Here is a 22,218-nt window from a genome sequence, read left to right on the forward strand (position 1 = left end):
TACCCATTGTTGGTTGTTCAGTTCTTCCCAGTTTTGTGACTTTTTTTTTGGACACGCTCGTTAGCAAATCACAGCAGTTGTTAAGTGAACCACAGAGTCTTTAAACGAATGCAGCTTCTATTAATTTTGCTTGCCGGTTGGGAAGGTCACAGATGATCTTGGGATCCTATATCCCGGTTGCCAAGCACTTAAATGTTGAGCATCAGACAGTGGGGAATGCTGCAATGGTCATAAAGATGAGGACCGGTTATAAATCCTCCCTTTTCCCCCCCAGCAAGTTCAAAAGGTTGTAAGTAAGACTAGCTGCATACATATCGAACAATCCCAGCTGATTGTTTAATTTTAGACCTGCGTCAAAATTCCCACCTTGTCTTTCCATATTTAATTTTACTCCCGTCTCTAAATTATAGACACTTGGAGCTCATCAGAAATTGCTGTCAATTTACACCTTTCAGAATTAATTGCACCCATCCCTCCTTTTTTGAATGCCGTTCCCAACACCTGAAACATCTGCAGGGCTATATATAGCCAAGCCCTCTCTTGCTTTGTCGTTGCAATTTCTGCCCATCTGTCCTTTTGTTTTTTTTCTTATTTTGGGGTGGGGGAGAAGCAGGGGGAGGCCGAGATATATTTTGGTGCCTTCCACAAGCCTGCAGTTGTGGTAACATGGCCTGGAGCAGTGGTGGCTAATCTTTTGGGGCTCCTGTGCCAAAAATTGTGCACGTACTTGCACACTCGGGCTCGCGTGCCAGCACCCAGAAGGCAATGCGGCCCCCCCATGCCCTGTAAGCATGTACACGCAATCCCCATCTACCCACCCCCTTACCTGCACTGTGTCTCACAGCTGATTTTTGGCCGGGTTGAGGCCTTTTTCGGCCTACCAGAGGCTTGAGGGAGGCTTCTGCAGGCTTTGCAGGCTGAAAAATAGCCCCGTTTCGTCACTTCCAGTATTTTCGGAAAAACAGGAAGTGATGAAACAGGGCTATTTTTCGGCCTGCAAAGCCTGCAGAAGCCTCCCTCAAGCCTCTGGGAGGCCGAAAAAGGCCTCAAACCGGCTGAAAATCAGCTGTGAGGCGCGCATATGTGCAGTGAGGTAAGTTTGCCTCCAGCTCGTGTGCCGGCACAAATGGCTCTGCATGCCAGCTGTGGCACGCATGCTATAGGTTCGCCATCACGGGCCTGGAGGGTGGGTTTTGCAAAATTTCAGTCTCCTTGGGTTCATGTAGTGACCAAGGTTACAATGGTACTGGGGAAAAAAAGTAAGCTTATGGCCATTTTTCACTCTTACGACCCTTGTACCATCCCTGCGGTGCGTGATGAAAATTCAAGGCACTTGGGCAACTGATTCATATTTATGATGGCCGCATGATCCCCTTTTGCGTCCTGATGAGCAAAGTTGATGGGGAAGCCAGATTCACTTAGCAGTCGTGTTACTAACTTAAGAACTGCAGTGATTCACTTAACCATGGCAAGAAAGGTGGTAGAATGGAGCCAGACTCACTTAACAAATGTCTCGCGTAGCAACAGAAGTTTGAGGCTCAATTGGGGTTGTAAGTCAAAGTCTATCTGTTGTTCGCTCTTAATAGAATAGAACAGAGATTGGAACGGAATAGAAATTAGAATACAAATTGGAATAGAATAGAATAGAAATTAGAATAGAATACAATAGAGTAGAAATTGGCATAGAATAGAATAGAAATTGGCATAGAATAGAAATCAGAATAGAATAGAAATTGGCATAGAATGGAATAGAAATTAGAATAGAATAGAATAGAATAGAATAGAATAGAATAGAATAGAATAGAATAGAAGCTGGAAGGGACCTTGGAGGTCTTCTAGTCCAGCCCCCTGCTCAAGCAGAACCTATAGTATTATACCATTTCAGATAAATGACTGTATGACCCTAGTTTTGAAAGAGTAAAGTCCATTCGTAATGAAAACTGCTAATTAATCAAGGCTCCGTAATTGCCGAGGAAATCAGGGAAGGCATTTTACAGGGTGGGAAAGTTAGCAGGGAGAACTTTTTCTTCTTCCCCTGCAAAATTTTTGACCTAATTAATTTAAATAGCGAGGTGGAAATCGCTTCCTCCCTCCCCCACCCCCAGTTAAAAGCCCCGGAGGAAACAAAATCTCTTAAGAGCAATATTTTAATGACTAACCTAGAATCATTTGGCGTGGAAAACCAGAAAGGGAACGATTCGGGGGAATGAAACTAGGTTTGTGACCAGACTCTTGAGAAGGAATAAAAACGGTAAGGATTTTCTTCGGCTGGGTTGATTTAAAAAAATAAAATAAACAAAAGCAAAAACCTAGAAATGCAGCACTTAGATTCATCCAAGCCAATGCACAGAACAGCACAGGAGCCATGAGAGAAAAATGCTACCAAGAGTTGCCCTTTAAATATCTCCGCCTAAAAATGCAAATTGCTACCTGAAGAGATCAGGTATTAAAATATCCAACGATTTCTTTTTTTTTACGCCCCTGGAAATTAAAGCTGGGCGCTTCGTGATTAATCAAATAATAACCAACCTGAGGTGGGGAAGGGGGTGGTTTGTCAGGAAAATATTTCTGATTAGGTGGAAATGAAAGCATCACAAAAAATATGTTCTGACCCAGGCTGAACGGACTCCTTATCCTGGAAAAAACAAACAATTTTTTATTGGGTTAATGTTAATTCCTGGCATTCACACCCAGAAAAGTCTTGGCGATAATCCTTCCCAGGTTTAAGTGCAAGACCAGACCTTATCAGTCCTTGGATAGTTGCCAGGCTGATAGCTTCCAAGCGCAATGCTGTACAAGGAAATACTTGGCAAGGAGCCACTGAGAGTCACGAACAAATCTTCACACTAATTAAACAAACTAATTGTCTCCTGCAAGCACCACTCCCTTTTCGCTCCTGTTTATTCTCTCTCTCTCTCTCTCTCCCTCTCTCTCTCTCTCTCTCTCTCTCCCCCTCTGTCTCTCTCTGTCTGTCCCTTTCTCTCTCTGTCTCTGTCTCTTTTTCTCTCTGTCTCCCTCTCTGTCTGTCTCCGTCTCCCTCTCTCTCTGTCTCTCTTTCTCTTTCTCTCTGTCTCTATCCCTTTCTTCCTCTGTCTCTGTCTCTGTCTCTGTCTCTGTCTCTCTCTCTCTCTCGCCAGAGTCAGGCTTCTGCCTAGAGGCCCTCCCAGCGTTGTAGAATTTATCTGCAAATCAGGCTGGATAAGCCAAAAGACATGGCTATTTAAGATAAGCCAGTGTCCAAGAAAGCCTTAGGATGCAAGCTGAGGATGTGTCATTCCAGGATGGAGAAGTTTTGATTTCCAACTGGTGGTATTGTCAATGCAGACACAACCCTGCCCCTCCCCCCGAATTGTAGAATGGCAATCTTTAAATTATATCCCCCCGCAAAAAAGATGCTTAGAGCTTATATCATTGAATTATAAAGCAAACTGCCAGCTTTTGTTGATGATGTGGAATGTGGCTGACAGATGCATTTACACCAGATAAGCGTTCAAGTAGCTGGCGTAATGGCTTATTAGTCTAGTCGCGAGGAAAAACAGCAGATTGAATGAATAGGGGTATAGGAATGTGGGATTGTGCTGCCTTTTTTCTCCTGGTATTTTTTTTCGGTGGAGCGGGGGCTGGTTTCTTGCCCCCTCATGCTTACCATCTGCTAAGCAGCTGGGGTTTCCAAAAAAAGAAGAAATAATCAAAATCTGTGTCCAGCACAGGTGGGAATTCTAGACGGTCGGCTGGCTGAAAGAAAGAAAGAGAGGAGATCAATTCCAGTTCGATATGTAGAAAAGAAATCCCAAAGGTGTTTTTTCTTTATTTTCTCGTGAAGACGTTTTGCTTCTCATCCAAGAAACTTCTTCAGATCTTCAGAACTGAAGAAGCTTCTTGAATGAGAAGTGAAATGTTTTCAAAGAAAAACCAAAAAGTTCAGTTGCCTTCTGAAGAACTGAAGAAGCTTCTTGGATGAAAAATAAAATGTCTCCAAGGAAAAATCAAGTCCAGTTGCCTTCTGAAAAAATGAAGAAGCTTCTTGGATGAGAAGCAAGACGTCTTCAAGGAAAAACTAAGTCCTGTTGCCTTCTGAAGGACCGAAGAAGCTTCTTGGATGAAAAGTGAAATGTCTTCAAGGAAAAACAAAGTCCAGTTGCCTTCTGAAGGACCGAAGAAGCTTCTTGGTTGAGAAACAAAACATCTTCCTTTGAAAAAGCACTTTGGGGACAACTATGACCTGGATGACTGAGATTCTCCATAGACATGTAGATGAGAACTTATTTCAAATAAGTTACAGTCAAAAAATATAAGATAGGGTCTTATTTTGGGGGAAAACACAGATAGATAAACATTCATAATTTCATCAGCAAATATTGAGGTGGGTTTGACAGTCAAAATAAAAAAGTTTGACTGGATGTATCTTTGCTCTAATCTAACCAAGTTTTTAAATTTTCAATAGTTAGGCCAATTAAACCCACAGAAAGGATGACAGAGAGGCAATTTTCCACCTCGCGCCGGAGACGAGTCCCCACGGCCATTTAATTTAACGTTGCTTGAAAACCTTTGCCTGGAATTTTCTACTCGAAAGTGGTAAACAACAACCACAACTTCCCCGTCACACAGATGTAAGCTGCAATTTTAATGTCGGATGGAGCACCTTCTGGCATTTGCCGGGAGGCCGTCTTTTATAAATACACATTTCTGTGAGCGATCGTAGCAATTAGTTGCTCGTTTGGAGAGGGTGTCATGTTGATGAGGAGATGCTTCAGGTTATTTATGATATTAAAGATTGGGAAAGGGGCTTACAAAAGGGGAACTCGCTATTAAAAACACCCGATGACGTTAACTCTGAGCCAGTTGGAGCAGAGAAAAGGAAGCATTATGTGGGTGGGTGTGATAGGTATCCGTCTGTTTGTCCATTTGTTTGCCTGTCTATAAGATCTATCCTTATCATCTGTCTCTCATCGGTCTTATCTATCCATCTATCCATAGGTCTATCATGTACTATCATGTATCATCTAATACATTGTATATTCTATCCATTGTATATTCTATCCATTGTATATTCTATCCATTGTATGTTGTATCTATCTATCTATCTATCTATCTATCTATCTATCTATCTATCTATCTATCTATCTATCTATCTATCTATTATCTATCTATCTATCTATCTATCTATCTATCTATCTATCTAATCATCTTATCATCTAATTTGCAGGCCCAGATTTTGATCAGCCTATTTTGGGTAAAACTTTTATAAGGGCTACCTTAGTGACTTCAGCACGTACACCGATCCATGAAGCCCAACCAGTATAAAAGCTTTCAGAAGACATGTTGGGTTTCTTTGGAAGGGACCACCTGGGAAGGAAATCTGGTTGTATGATAGCATTCCTTAGGAAAAGAATTAGCAATGTTTATTTGGCTCAATTAAAAAATAATAATCTGCAGAAGAGGTTCCATGCTGGAATGGGACTTTTCATCCTGTGTCCTCCATTATTAGTGCCTGGGGAGAGAAGAACGTTCCCAGCATGCATTGCTGCTCAAACCCACACCTAACTGCCTATTGTTTGCACAGAAATAACAGAATTAGTTTTATGTCAATTCCCCATAGTGTATTGATTTCCCCTTGTAGTAATTATCTGCTTTTTAATATATTTTTTTTTAAAAAAGGTCAAATATTTGCTTTATCTTATAATTCAATTTCAGGGATGTTTCTGGGAATCAAATTAACTCCTTTGTAATATCTTCATTGAAGAAGGAGATTAATTACGCTTACAAGGAACCTAATTTAACTTATCGGACATTAAATGTTTCAGGGATCAGTAATGCATTTAAATTTAGGATTAGAACAGTGATCTGGCTCCATTAGAGTTTAGCCACCATAATATTTGCCTTAATTTTTATGAATTGGGATGAGGTTTTTTTTTTTTTTTACCCTCTGTTCCTCCACGCCCTTACAAGTAAAATTAAAATATTCATTACAAAGCCAATAATTACTCTTTGGGAGTTTTACGAGGGTGTTAAACAGAAACATCTGTGAAGGGTATAAAAATTCAGAAACTCTTACTGAAATAGTACAAAATGGATTTGCTCAAAAATAGTGCTTTTTTTTTTTTTAAACTCTCATGCAGAAATATCAGTTAAAGCTGTTCAAAGTCAACCTTGTCTACTAAAATACTCTTGCTGGAGGTAAAATATCCAGGGCAATTTCTGAAACTAAATTGGATTACTCTTGAGTTTTGCACTGTCGGGAGAAATAATACCCAGAGGTTGGAGAAAATGACAGCCACCTAAAAATATCTACACAACTCTTGTGTGGAAGATGGATTTGTTCTTTATTATTCCAGAGAGGTAAGGCTGAAAGCTATGGATGGGAATGATCCAGAGATCCATGTTGATTGTGGCTGTTAGAAACAAGGGGGAAGTGGGGGGAAAATCCGTCTCCAGAGAGCTAGCTTGGCAGATGATGTGGTTGTGTGGGACTTTCTAACTTGGCTGGAGTTATTGAAGGAGAATTCAAAGATTGGAAGATGTGGAGAGATCTGGCCCATAGAATAGCCAAGACTTGGATGTCTATTTTAATGAAAAGAAGGACTAGGGGTGTCATGATAGCAGTATTTGAATATTTGAAGGGCTGCGACAAAGAAGGGGGGCTCAACTTATTCTCCAAAGCACCTGAAAGCAGGACAAGAAGGAAATGATGGAAACTGATCAAAGAGACCAAACTAGAATGATGGAGAAATTTTCTGACAGTTAGAACAATTGGAACAACTTGTTTCCAGCTTGTTTCCATCACTGGAGGCTTTCAAGCAGAGAGTGGACATCAGTCTTTGTCTGAAATCATATAGGGGCTCCTGCTTGAGCAGGGGGTTGGACTAGAAGACCTCCAAGGTCCCTTCCAACTCTGTTATTCTGACTGAATGGGTAACGTCACCATTATCACTGAAGCAGAGAAATGAAGGCCTACCTATCAACCTTGGTACACCTTTGGTTCTAGATCCTGCATGGAATAGATAGAGTTTTTCAACCTGAGCAACTTTGGTCGTGTGGATTTCAAGTCCCAGAACTGGGTCATGCTGACTGGGGACAATTCTGGGAGTTGAAGTCCACACATCTGGAAGGAGCTACATTTGGGATTCAATGGAATCTGGTGGTCAAAGTGTCTTCTGGACCCATCAAAATGCTCCAAGATGTAACAGAATAACAGAACAGCCGGGTTGGAAGGGATCTTAGAGGTCTTCTAGTCCAACCTGTACATGTTTGGAGTGTATTTTAAGAACGGCATGCAATTGGAATCTAGATGGTGATCTCCTTTGGCAAACCAACTCCAATTAGCCATTGATAAGCAAAGATTTTTGGGAGATGCTGTGCTTGTGATCACCACACTGCCTTTTTCCTGAATCCTGTGGACAAACAATCCAGTTTTGTTGTCATCTCGTAGTTTGGCCTGCATGAGATGTTGGCCGATTCAGCAGCCAACCAGACTCTTGGCCATCTGCGTGGTTCTCATTTGCTTCCTTTCCGCTTCCCTTGGCTCTCCTCTTCGGAACGATATCCCAGTTGAAACAAAGGAATTTGCAACATCTGCTGGCACGCACGAGCACTCAGAAACAAAATTCATCCAAGTAAGAATTTATTAAAGAAGTCATACTGGCACATTTGGGAAAAATCTGAATCTGAGCGTTCCGGGTTTTTCCTTCCCAACTGAAAATCCAAAACCCATCATCCCCTGCACCCACCAGTCTACTACATGGGACAATCAACCATCGTCCCAACATGGAGACATTCCTCCAGACACTCCTCTCCAGGTGCAGGGTGACTTGTCCTTGACTCTCTGAGAAAGGAATGTTGTTGAGTCTAATTTTATGCAATCTCCTATTCTAAATCCCCAGACATTAAAATCTGGCAGCTTCTAAGTAAAATATGGCTTCCAAAGCTGACATTACAGCCAGAGATGGGTATTTGGCAGGTTCTGAGCAGTTCTGGAGAACCGGTAGCGGAAATTTTGAGTAGTTTGGAGAACCGGCAAATCCTACCTCTGACTGGCCCCTCTCCCATCTATTTTGCCTCCCGAATCCCAGCTGATCGGCTGGGTCTTCTTTGGTCGCCCTGCACAGGAGAACAGAGCTGGAAAGAAGGTTAGTGGGGTGGGGAGGGAAGGGGGATTTTGCAGTAACCTTCCCCTGCCACGCCCACCAAGCCAGGCCACACCCACCAAACCAGCCATGCCCACCAAGCCACGCTCACAGAACCGCTACTAATTTTTTTTGAAACCCACCACCGATTACAGCATCTACAAGTGGAAAGAGGCAGAGGACAACCAACCACCTCAGCATCTCAGCAGCAAATGCTGGTTTTTCAGAAGGCCTTATTCAGAAAGACAGGAATCTTCTGGAGATCCAGAGTCCTTAAGTTTGGTCAATACAATTGTGCTGAAGTAGCTAAAGACAGAACAGCTGATGGACCATCTGCTCTTGGGCAGATCCTGCAGTTAAAAAAAGGGCCGGTCACTTTTGGCACCAGCCGACATTGTGTCCATCTTAGCTTGGACATGCCAAATTCTTCACGGAGAATGAAGCCAGACCTTGGAAGCGCGCAGGGTTAAGACAAACATTATATTGGATTGCTTTTCAATTTAATGAAAACAGACTGCATTAAGAGTATTGCTCCTATATATTTAAAAAGTCCCTTCCTCTCTACCTTCATCCTTATCGTCAGAAAATAATAATGGAGAGAGCCCGTGGTTTGCTCTTAAGCATCCGGATATGTCTGACATCAACAACCTCAATTTAAATTTTTCTTGCACGATGGAGCCCATGTGATGAGAATGAAAAGAAAGCTACTGTCAATTAAGACTGGGCTCAAATCACAATGGCTTCCATGCTTTTAAGGCACTTTATTTTATTTTTGGGGGGGTGGGGTTGTAATCAATCAATCAGACTAGAGCTAGAAGGGATCTTGGAGGTCTTATAGTCCAACCCCCTGTTCAAGTAGGAGACCCTATAACATTTCAGACAGGTGGCTGTCCAGTCTTTTCTTAAAAACCTCCAGTGATGGAACGCCCACAACTTTGATTAATTGTCCTCCCTGTTAGGAAGTTTCTCCTCAATTCCAAGTTGCTTCTCTCCTTGATTAGTTTCTATCCGTTGCTTCTTGTCCTGCCTTCTGGTGCTTTGGAGAATAAATTGACCCCTTCTTCTTTGGGGCAGCCCCTCAAATATTGGAATCCTGATATCATGTCCCCTCTAGTCCTTTTTTTTAGACTGGCCAAACCCAAATCCTGTAACTGTTCCTCATATGTTTCTGTCTCCAGGCCTTCAATCATCTCAGTTGCTCTTTTTTGCACTTTTCCCCAAGTCTCAATATCTGTTGACATATAATGCAGATAGTGTAATAAGTTTAAACTACAATAACGGTATTAGTGATGTTGATAGAATATGTTGTAAACTAGCCAGGACTCTTAAGGGGACTGGTCAATGTGTTAACTTCCTCAATCAAGGACTCAATTAAAGTATCATCTGATGATCATTTCTGGTGAGCTATCCAGGACTCTTAAGGGACCGGCCATCTTGTTAACTTCCTCAATCACTAAATCAATTAAAATATCATCCAATGATCACTCCTCTGGCCCACAAATCAATTAAATAAGGAACGATGAGCTACAACTCCCCGTCCTGATTAACACATTGTACCTTTTCCCTTTTTTTTTCCTCCAAGGAAATTAGACGTCTTTTAAAAAAGGAGCCGAACGATCTCCCTTTCCTTCTGCTGTTTTCTTTATTGCTTGAATATTTGTTTCAGCCTGTTGCTTCTGTAGGTTTTATTAGCGCTTTTCTATGGAGTAAATTTGCTTCTGAAGTAATAAAAAGCTGACTTTAATCAGAAAGCTTTTGTTCTCGGGGACAACCGGTAGTAAATGCCACTCTGGGAGAAGGTTCCCTTTGGTGCCTTTATTACGGTGATTAGTCTAAGACACTGTGAAGACAGCAACAAACCCCAGGCTTATCTGATTAGACTTGGTTAAGAGGGCTTTGTACCTAACGATAAAAACAGAAGTTCTTCAGGTATGTCGTGAGTCCAGGAAGAAAGCAATGATTAGGGGAAGGGGCTTAGAACAATGTCCAGAAGATATCAAAGTACATAAGCCATGTTCTGTTGGAGTGGAACCCTGGATCTTCTAGGCTGGTCCATGGACCAGCACTAGGCTGCAGCATGACAGAAAGTAGGTTGCTCAAACAAGTGAAACCCCTTGTGGGGGATGCAGGCAGCATGTAGAAATCATGTCTTCTCTGGTTTGTGGAAAAAAATACCTCCATGGAACTGGTCCCTGGTGCCCAAAACATTAGGAGCCCCTGTTCTAGGCCAGTGGTCTCTTCTCACAGTCACCCACCAACTGCCCAAGGAAGACCTTTAATGGATGGCCTTCAGAGGAAGTCCCACCACCATTAAGACGAAGAGCCACTGATCTCCAGGGCTTCCAAGGAATTGGTCCAACCCTTTTTGGGAAGCCCAACTAAGATGGTAGCCAACATCATGTCTCCTCGTTGCAAATTCCAAAGTTGAAGAATGTGTTAGGTAGAGAAATATTATCCTTGAGGTTGTGCTGATAAGCCAGATTCTGTTGGATTGGAGCTCTGGATCTTCGGACTCTTCTCACAGTTGCCCACCAACTGCACAAGGAAGACCTTTGACTATTCCAGTGGATGACCTTCAGAGGAAGTCCCAAAACCATCAAGACCAAGAGCCACTGATCTCCAGGACTTCCAAGGAGTTGGTCCAACCTTTTTTGGAAGCCCACTGGGATGATAGCCAACATCACGTTGCAAATTCCAAAGTTGAAATGAGGCATTAGGTAGAGAAATAGCTTGTAGTTGACTCTTCCAAGGTTCAATTTTGGATTGCGGTGCTGTCTCCTGAAATCAAGTTTGAGAAATTAAAAATATGCTGCTTGTGACAGCGGATGTTGTCATCTGGATCATATCCATCTACATGTGGTAGAAGTAGCAGGGTTGCAATGCCAAGGTCCATTCTATGCCCTCCTCCAAATTTCTATAATTGGCCTTATTAATAAAAATTTTACCACACACTACATCCAGAACAAAAAAAATGACTAAATGGACAACCATTTGTCTGAAATGTTAAAAGGTTTCCTGCTTGAGCAGAAGGCTGGACTAGCTGACCTCCAAGGTCCCTTCCTGTTATTCTATTCTGTTAAATTTAAGTAAAAAATGACTTAAATGATGTAATTCAAGTGACACAACAAGGCAACAAGGTAGACAGAGTATATTTTTTATGAGGAAAACATTTGATGTAAAGAGAATAGAAGCAATTTTAATGTTTATAAATAATTTGATGCAATCATCAGCAGAATGTAGATGATGGAGTTGGGGAGGGTATTTTTTTTAAATTTTGATGCTTTTACTTTCATAAGATTATGTGCATTTATTTTAGATAATGTTGAAGTGATGAATCAATATCAATATTACAGAACGTTGCAATCATTTGCAATCAATTCTCAGGATGACCCGGTGATTTGAGCTGAGTGTATTCAATTAGTTATGTAATCAATGAAATAATGAATTCCACATTTTTGGGCCACAATTGTAATATTTTCTGCTTATTCCTTATTTTTGTTTGTTCTGGTTACTGGGGCCTTTTCATATTCTCTCTCTTTCTCTTTCTTCTCCTTTATCTCCTCATTTAGTTTCTCTTTCAAATATTTTAATAGAAATATGGATTCAAAAGGTCTTATTTGGAAGACTGACGAGTGTCCCTACATTCGCATAATTTGGAACTATACGCAGGCAATCCTCAGTTTATAGCCATTCATTTAGTGACTGGTTCAATGTTGCAACGACACTGAAAAAAGGAAGGAAGGGGAGGAAAGGAGGGAAGGAGGAAGAAAGCAAGGAAGGAGAGGGAGAAGAGAGGGAGGGAAGGAAAGGAAGAAGGAAGCAAGGGAGGGGAGGGTGTTTTATTTTGGTCTGAAGTTATCTTGGTTGGCATCCTTCCAACAGACTGTGCCTTGTTATCTCCTTGAATTTGGTAAATACTTCTCCTGTTCCCTTGTGGAAATTCCTTCATTGTAGTTTGTTTGGGTTTTTAATTTCACCTCTATCTGCTCATTAAGTTCGGACTGCATTGCTTTCTTTTGAAGACTATTTTTGAGTCCATTTTATCTCCAATGGAGAATTATTGAACAGTGGGGCCAAGCTGGAGGCATTAAAGGACATTTATTTACGTTTTGGATTTTGTTACATTTGTGTTACATTCTGGGTCCATCACCAGGATGAAATGAGAGGCTTCGCTTCTTCCGTTTCTTTTTATAGGATCGCTGATAGTTTTGACCAACACCCAATTTATATGTTGTATGAATGATAAGCTGTCGAGTGGCGTGGTGGAGCTCTTGCCTCATAATCAAGAGTCTGTGAGTTCGATCCTAGGTAGAGGCACATATTTCTCTCTCTGGGCACACTGAGAATATATCTGCTGGGGAAAAAACCTCTGCATTGGCAACAAGAAGGGCATCTGGCCAGTAAACACTCAGCTCCATTCAGTTTGCCCAAACTCCACCCCACAAGGGATTATGGGGTCGTTAAAGGAGGAGGATGTATTATATCCTTGAGGTAACCTGCAATTAATTTTTGTTGCTGCTGTTGCTGTTTTTACAATTGCTGCAAAAAAGGAGAAAACCTGTGTGAAGTCAAGTCAACCGGAATGAACGACGGGTCTCAAGAGAAGAATCTTTTTTGCAATTTAATTCAGAACTTGGTTACTACCCTCTTTCGTGAAACAACCTTCTGTTTCTTGCCATAGACATTTCTCATTTCCTGTTCATTTTGTGGCTTCCTCTTAACACATTGATTTGCTTAATGAGGATCTCACATTCTGTGCTTGACCTTTTTAAGCGTTCACAACTTCCTTTTTTCGATGGTCTCCAATTACGACTTTGTGCAAATTGTGGCTGGGGACAGCTCAGCTGTCAGATGAGTTAGGAAATAGCTACTCTGCTCATTACATGCCAGGTCTACGTTGCCTCCAGTGAGGAGCAGAGGGAAGTTTTCTACAAACTCTTGCGGGATTTAAGCTGAAGGCCAAAGAGAACTGAGCTCCAACCTTCGCTCATCCACGAAGTCCTTCAGATGTCGCTCCTGATGGCTCCATACTTCCGACCGGTTGGGTTTTCATAAAGATGGTGTTTTGTGGGTAGAACAGAGATGACATACTGAACTTCCTTGGAGCAGAATATAAACATAACCTCCATACCCGTTGAGCAGAAAATAGTTCTACCAACTTCTTAAAAAGTTGGAGAGAATTGTGGGCGGTTAAAAGAGGTTGAGCTAAGTGGGCCAGCCTGTCACCGATGGAGGTCATGTAGCTTCCTGACAGAAAATTCGTTCCAGTTCATCCATAACAGTTGATTGACCTTCATCTCACCACCCAAATATATGCTAATGAGGAGCTAGGAGACAAGACAAAACGAGGGGCTAAGCACCTCATTATTCATTGCTACCAAACTGGGGAAAAATGGTGAAGAAGACCAGAGAGCTTCCCCCCTGGTCCTTTTGCTTCCTGTCCACCCCTTTCATGAATGATGGACCATATCCTTCTTGAGATGAATCAAAAGGTGTTTGCAGTTGTATATTGTTGGACTACACCAGAATTGGTCCTGCTGTGAGGCTATCAGTCCAGATGGGTATGACCAACAGCTGGAAAACATCCTTCTCTGTGATTGGTTTCTTGTATCCCTTTTATTTCCTAGGGGGAAGGTAAGTAATGGTATTCGGAACTCTCAATTCTGGCTTTACACTGCTGTAATTCACTTGACTTCTAGTAAACTATCCCTTTGTCAACAAATGGAGTTAAGGATCATTTTTACATCGAAGGTCAAGTTGAGGTAGGTCTGACATTAAGCCAGAACTGAGAGCTCAGACCAGATTTTTGCTGGTTAACTTTCCTCCCTTGGTCCCTTCCCATTGTTTGTCTCTCATTGTCCAATCCAGTTTCAAAGAGATGTTTTGGAAACAGTCGCTCTACATTTTGGCTTTCTTCTCCCAGGGAATTGACCTTGAAGACTTTCGTCGGTTCTCACAGAGAAGCGTTCTCACAGTTTCATCTTTCCACCAGGCCCTTGTCCTTCCTTCCAGCTTCCCAACAGAGCTCATGGCAGACTGGCAGTAAGGCGGCAACTCTGATAGACTTTGCATTCAGGAGATGGAAGAACCATAGTCAAGGATAAGAGGCAACTGAGCCCACAGAAAGTATGTGGACAGGGCAAGTAGCTCAGAAGGAACTCTCCCTGGTTTCTTGGACAAGAAGAGGGTCAAGAGATGTACTTTCAGATTAATCAAGTCAATACATCTGGGTGAAGTTCTTCACTGGACTATTAAGGCTGACATTCTTGCAAGTTTGAAGATCCACCTCTCTCCTCCCTCTTGTTTATAGTGTGTGCCCTGTTTTCAGCCTCCGCGCACCCTGTTTTCAGCCTCTGTGCACCCCATTTTTGGCCTCCACTCATCCCATTTTTGGCCTCCATGCATCCCATTTTCAGCCTCCATGCACCCCATTTTTGGTCTCTGCACATCCCATTTTCGGCCTCTGTGTGTCCCATTTTTGGAGGCCCAAAATGGCTGAAGGCTGGCGGCTGGCGGCTGGGCAGGGCTTTGGCAATAAGATGCACAGACATTTCCACCCACTTTTGGAAGACAAAAAAGTGTGTCTTATGGAGCGAAAAAATACGGCAATTACGTGGGTTGTGTGTAAATGTTTACTTCTTTTGTCATGCTCTCAGCGTACGCTAAATAATAATAATAATGCCCACCTACCATTACATGAGGTCTGAATAACTGAGAGCTGAAGAGCTGCCTTTCGAGATGGGGTTCGCGTAATTTGAGCCCACAATTATACGGCTTCAAAATAGCTGTGAAAGGATTTCCGTGGGTTTTATTCCACAGAAGACAGCTCCTTCTTCGAAGAAAGCCTCTTAAAAGGGAAATCATCTCGTGAAAGAAGTGCAAAAAGAGCCATTGTTTGTTTCTCTTGTGGAATCCCCTTCGCATTTCTATCAGTGGTTAAGCGTTGAGGTCTTCAGAAGGCTGTTCAACGGTGATTGATAAGCAGACAGTTTTCCGGATGGTTTCAACAGCAGGTGTTTGTTTGCTTTTCCTTGTAGAGGCTATTTTATTTTTTACTTTCTAAAATGACATCTCTTTCCATCACAAAACCCGACCTCTGAGGCTGAGCCATTGCCCTTTTCCTAAAAATAACCCGGCAATTTAGTTCATGGGTTTCCGAACAAAAGAATAAATTAAAGAGAAGCATCGGGCAAGACCAACTGAGTTAGATGTTTGCTCAATTTGTTTAGTGCATTTGGGGTTGATTGGCGACAAGCAACAGCAAAGAGTAGAACAGCGTCTCTCCAATTGACCTGGACTTAAATTTGAAGCTAATTTGGGACAGAACCTGTGAACCACTGAACTTCTCCGAAGGAGAAAATAATTTGAAGGGAAAAGACATGCCAAGATGCACAAATCTCCATCGCAAAGGTCAAGTAGCAATTTTGTTACCTAGTTTATTTCCTCTTCCCAACTCAGCAAGGATTCTGGGCCTTTAAAAGCTGACAACAAACCGACTTCTTCCCTCTTTTTTTTTTTTTTTTTTTGGAAATAAGTATTTTCTTGCTCAACAGCTTCAGGCTGAAATAAATAAAGCACAAGTCCGTTTGAAATGTTTACTGGTGGTTCAGGAGAAGTTGTAGATCACCCTGAAATTTCGAATGGGTTCCTTTCTCTTCCTTCTCTTCTGTGTTTAAATGGAAAGGGCTGTGAAAGAAACACAGGGAGACAGGAAAAAGAAGGGGACTTAGAGGTCTATTCCAACACCCCTGCTCAAGGCAAGAGGCCTTTCATCATCCCAGTCAAATGGTTTTCCAGTCTACTTTGGAAAACCTCCAGCGATGGAGCACCCCCAACTCCAGGAGTGAAACTGTTCCAGTGATTAATCATTCCCACTGTCAGGAAATTTCTTCTTAATTCTATGTTGGGTCTCTCCTTGGTTAGTTTCCACCCATTGCTTCTTGTCCTGCCTTCAGGTGCTTTGCAGAATAGGTTGACTGACTCTCTCTTCTTTGGGGAAGCCCCTGAGATATTGGAAGGCTGCTATCGTGTCTTCCCTAGTCCTTCTTTTCATTAAACTACCATACCTAGTTCTCTCAATCGTAAAAAAAAAAAAACAAAGAAAGTATAGTTGCCTTTTGAAAAGCAGTTTTGGGACAACCATGTCCTGGATCCATAGACTTTGAAGAATAAGTTGACCCTTTCTTCTCTGTGGCAGGCCCTCAAATATTCTATCATTGCTACTGTCACCCCTAGTCCTTCTCTTCGTTAGATCAGACCTACCCAGTTCCTGCAACCGTCCTTCGTATGGCTTAGTCTCCAGTCCCCTAATCATCTTCCATGCTCTTCTCTGCAATCTTTCTAGAGTCTCAGTTTTTGTATCATGGTGACCGCAACTGTACAATATTTCCACAGTGATGTGGCCCCATCACTGCGGTATCAAGCTGCCTGATCCCTTCTTGTGATCCAGAAAGGAACGATGGCTTCGGACATCGAGTGACATCCAGCTTTGCAGGGAGAAAAGGCAATATTTTATGAGCCAAGATTAATTGCATTTGTCCATAATAATTACTACTGCAGGCCAGCGCAGGCTGGGCAGCCGGAGGGCTTCAGGAAACTCATTAAACCGAGTTGCAAAATAATGATTCAGCCAAAGTGGTTGTAAGAGGAAGTAAAAACACAGCTGGGAGAATTGGTTTTTCGAGACTTGTAAGGTGTTTGGTTAGCGAAGATGGCTCACCATGGTTATATTAAATAAAGAAACAGAGAAATAAATTCTGCTTAGAGCCTGTTAGCTTTTCATTAAGCTTTTTAAATTGTACCACCTTGTTTTCTTCTCTTCTCTTCTGTCTTTCTTGCCTCCAATGGGGCTTTAGCCACTTCTATTTTTCATTTTATAACAACTTTCTTATTTTTTGTTGACTTCATTAAAATCTGTTCTTTGGAGACCCAGAGCATGCATTTGCTACTAAAGTCATTTCTGGCTCTAGGGGGTGGCGCTCATCTCCATTACAAAGCCGAAGAGCCAGCGCTACGAAGACGTCTCCGTGGTCATGTGGCCGGCATGACTAAATGCCGAAGGCGCATGGAACGTTGTTCCCTTCCCACCAAAGGGGTCCCTATTTTTCTACTTGCATTTTTACATGGTTTTGAACTGCTAGGTTGGCAGAAGCTGGGACAAGTAACGGGAGCTCCCTCCATGACATGGCACTAGGGATTCAAACTGCCGACTTTTCTGATCGACAAGCTCAGCATCTTAGCCACTGAGCCACCGCCTCCCCGTTTGCTTCTATTTGCTTCTCTTCACCTTTATTTTCATTGAATGCTCCAGCCTTAAATTTCTCCCTTTTTTTTCTATTTGATTCTTAAGCTTTGCCTGTTCTTTAGGATTAAGATCCCCTCAGGCCTATTTCAATGGTATTGATTCCTGATGGCTAGTCAATATTAATTGATCTGAAGGAAACACAAATAATAAAAGCTTCTCCGAAACCTTGATTGACCACCATGGGAAGGGACAAACCTGGATTATAAGAACGCCTTGTTGAAACCCAAACTTTCCTCTTAAGAAGCTACATCAGAACAAGTCTACAGACAAGACAAGAAGGATGGAGACTCACCAAGGAGAGAAGTAACCTAGATAAGGTAAAAATTCCCCTCACACATGCGTGCTAATTGTTTCCAGCTCTAGGGGGCAGTGCTCATCTCTGTTACAAAGCTGAAGAGCCAGCGCTGTCCGAAGACGTCTCTATGGTCATGTGGCCGACATGACTAAATGGTGAAGGCGCAAGGAACGCTGTTCCCTTCCCACCAAAGGGGTCGCTATTTTCCTACTTGCATTTTTTACATGCTTTCGAACTGCTAGGTTGGCAGAAGCTGGGACAAGGAACGGGAGCTCACTTGGTTACACAGTGCTAGGGATTTGAACCGAGACAAGCCCAGCATCTTAGCCACTGAGTCATCGTGTCCCACTAAAGTCCCACTAAGGAAACTCACCAAGGAGAGAACCAACCTAGAACTAATGAGGAATTTTCTGTCAGTGAGAACAATTCATCAGTGGAACAATTCGCATCTAGAAGTCGTGGCTTCTCCAACACTGGAGGTGTTTAAGAAGAGAATGGACAGCCGTTTGTCTGGAATAGTATAGGGTCTCCAGCTTGAGCAGGGGGCTGGAATAGAAGACCTCCAAGGTTCCCTTCCATCTTTATTATTCTACTATAGTAATCATGGTGTCCCTCCAAAATGTCTCCTGAGATTTGGGTATGGCCAGTCTAGAGAAAAGAAGGACTAGGGGTGACATGATAGCAGTATTTCAGTATTTGAAGGGCTGCCACAAAGAAGAAGAGGTCAATTTATTTTCCAAAGCATCAGAAGGCAGGACAAGGGGAGAAGCCACCTGGAATTAAGGAGAAACTTCCTAAGAGTGAGGACAATTAACCAGTGGAACAGCTTGCCACCAGAAGTTGTGGATGCTCCATCACTGGAGGCTTTTAAGAAGAGACTGGATGGCCACTTGTCTGAAATAGTACAGGTTCTTCTGCATGAGCAGGAGGCTGGACTAGAAGACCTCCAAGATCCCTTCCAACTCTGTCATTCTGTTATTCTGTAGAAGTAGAAATGAATTTCGGGTTCTCTGTGTCATACGCTTGCATTGTCTTTGGAATGACCTTGAACGAGATCAGCTATGGAGATTTGCCCAAGTCTCTTTTGTGGCCTTTGTCCTCAGAGGAAACAGGGTTGCTGAAACCAACCAGCTCCTAAGCCAATTTTTTGTTTTGGTCTCTCTCGATGCTCAGATCAGCTTTGAGATCCTTCGAATGTTCTTTCCCTTCCTTTGACCTTGGTAGAACAACCATCTGCAGTGAAGAGAGGAGAACCATCTGCGTATGAGGTCTTCTGTGTCACGACTTCCCTGATCCCTGAGAAAGAGTGCAGTGAAGTTATGAAATCATCAGGCTGAGCTCAAAGGGAGGTGGGAGGTGAAGAAAAAAAGACAGCTCAGCTTGGCAAGCGAGGGACCGTCAAAATTCCAGTCCATTGGATTTATTCCAGTGCTTTCCACTAGAGGTCAGTGTAGCACCGCATTTTCACAAACCGGCAGCCTCCTTCCTTTTAATCAACCACAGATCTAAATCCACTCCACACCCTCCCGCAGACTTGATTTTGATGGCAATACATTTAGGCATTGCAACGGCAGGGTTTTGATTTGCAAGGACCTCAGTTTGGTGAGGTGAAAATTGAGCAAGGCTGAGATATTATTCTGCTGATGCCGCCGCGGTGTTCGGCCCACCTTGGCGAAGAGGAGGAAGGCAGAGGGATGAAAATGGCCTTGGGTTGTCATCCTCTCTCAATGTTCTCAGCTCTGAGAGGAAAAGCTCGTCTGTCTGATAAATGGGTCAGGAGCGAATGAGTTGACCCGACAGGATGAATGAGTAGAAGGTTGCAGCGAGCAATCATAATCTTCAGCTCACTCTTCTTTGGGAGAATAACAGGGTTGAACCTTGGAAGTCTTCTAATCCAATCCCCTGCTCAAACGGGAGACCTTATATCATTCCACACAAATGTCTGTCCAGGCTCTTCTTAAAATCTCCACGGATGGTGCACCCTTAACTTCTGAGATCAAGTCATTCCACGGATTTAATGTTCTCCCTCTCAGGAAATGTCTCCTTAGTTCTAGGTTGATTCTCTCTTTGGTCAGTTTCCATCCATTGCTTCTTGTTCTGACTTCAGGTGTTTTGGAGAAGAGATTGAATAACAGAGTTAGAAGGGACCTTGGGAGCCTTCTAGTCCAGGGGTCACCAACCTTTTTGCACCTCAGGGACCACCAAACTCATAATTTTAAATCCTGCAGACCAGAGACCCAGGGAAAATCCCCCCAAAAAGTCTGTAGGAAAATTCCCCACCGCATTTTCCTACCAATTGATTGTTCTTCATTTGGGATCATAGGATACCATCTCCAGCTCCGTTGTCAGGGGGAGAGAGAAAGGGAGAGACTTCTGGCTTCATGCAAGGAAAGCAGCAGAAGCAGCAGAAGTCTTTCTTTCTCTCCCCAAACTCCCCAGGAATGAGTCTTTGCCAGCACAGCCTCTTGGAGCAGGAGTCGTTGCAAAGTCCCAAAGACTCATTCCTGGCGGAGTTTGGGGGAGAGAAAGAAAGACTTTGGCTGCTTTCCTTGCATGCAGCCAAAAGCAGAAGAAGAAAGAAGCAGAAAGAAGCAGCCCGGTGGCCAGGCCAGGTGCGTGGAGTGAGTGGGGCAAGTCCTCCCCTCTGTCCTTCCCCCCCTCTCACTACCTCGTGTTATTCTCAATGCAAGCAATACAAGCCTTGTGTCCCAGCAGGCCATGTGGGCACCGCAGCCTTGTGTTCCCATGCAGCCTGGATTAATTGCTTTGGGGGTGACACTTGTCTGCGGACCACCAAAATTTTCTCGTGGACCACCAGTGGTCCCTGGCCTGCTGGTTGGCGACCACTATTCTAGTCCAACCCCTGCTTAGGCAGGAAACCCGACACCACTTCAGACAAATGGTTGTCCAGTCTCTTCTTAAAAACTTCCAGTGTTGGAGCATTCACAGCTTCTGGAGGCAAGTTGTTCCACTGATTAATTGTTCTCACTAATTGTTCTCCCCTTAATTAGTTTCCATCCTTTGCTTTTTGCTCTGCTTTTAGTCCAAACACATACCCAGAGTCCAAAATGAATGAAACAAACAAGAAATAATTTGAGTTTGATCGACCAACCCTCCTGCTGGGTTGCAAAGGGCTACAGGAGACATTATTTACATTTGTGTAAACACAGCTCGAGAATATTAAAGAATTGCAATGAGCATGACAAATAATGTTAACATGATAGGACTGGAATTGTATGATACCCACGGAAGAATCCTACACTTGCTGTTCGAACAATGTATCTTAAATGAAACTGTAAGCTAACTTTTTTTTCCACCCTTTTGTGGGTTCAATTTTTCAAAAAGAGTCATAGTCTTCTCTGCACAGAAATCTCTCATTCATAAATATCATGATATATTTCCCTTTCTCCCTTCTTAACTGTTATTTCCATGCTAATAGCCCCTCAAAGCGTTTTAATTGGATTTTTTTTTCTTTAGAAAAAGAAAGTTCTTCAAAGTTAATTAAAAGTTATCCCCCCTCTAATTGTGTGAAAGCAGACTTTCTGCTCTGAAAATTAACTCCCATAATTAAAATCCTATATCTGTTGCGGATAAAAAATGGTATGTTTATTACTCATTTATTATCATTGGTGATGCAAAGCAATTTACATTTGTTGACACACAGAGAAGGGAAATCTTATTCATAAATCATGTATATATATGCAAACACAAACCCACATACTTGTGAATAAAATCCCCCCCCCTCCTCTCTGTGTGTTTACTTACTGGTTTATTAATTTATTTTGGTGTTGGAATCTTTCTACCATTTGGAGGAATAATTGCAGGTGAGATGTTCCCACCCCTGTCATGGCATCAGGTTATTTATTTCACTGAAATGACACATGTGACACAAATATTCAGCTTTGCAGTTTCAAGTGCACAGACATGCTAGCTTATGCGTACTTTCCTCTATCCTGGTTCAATTTCTCTGCTTTCTCTGCTCTGGAACACTGAGGACTAGCCTCCTGGTTTGCTTTTTAATCTCTTTAAAGTTGCAGTCAAAACATCCTGCCTTAAATCTGTGGTTACGTCAGCTAAGAAAGGTGGGAGGGGAAGCCCTGGGAATCCATTAAGTTGACATCCAAGCAAGATGAAGTCCTGATTTGATCTGAGCCATGGCTGAGTAAATAGAAAGTGGTTACAGAAGGAGAAAAATGGACAGAAGACACAGAAACGAGGAGCCAAAACATTTCTCTGTACATCATCACTTTAAAAACCTAGTCCACAGGTCTCCAAACCTGGCAACTTTAAAACTTCTGGACTTCAACTCCCAGAATTCACTTCCCATGCTGGTTGGGGAATTCTGGGAGTTGTAGTCCAACAAGTCGTCAAGGTGCCAAGTTTGGAGACCTCTGGTCTAGTCTAACAAAGAGAAGGATTAGGGGTGACATGATAGGTGTTTTGTAGCACTTGATGGGCTGTCACAGAGAAGAAAGGATTGACCGACCGTCCCCCCG

Source organism: Pseudonaja textilis, chromosome 17 (genome assembly GCF_049901715.1).
Source record: "Pseudonaja textilis isolate UNSWEBS1 chromosome 17, rPseTex1.2, whole genome shotgun sequence".
NCBI lineage: Eukaryota > Metazoa > Chordata > Lepidosauria > Squamata > Elapidae > Pseudonaja > Pseudonaja textilis.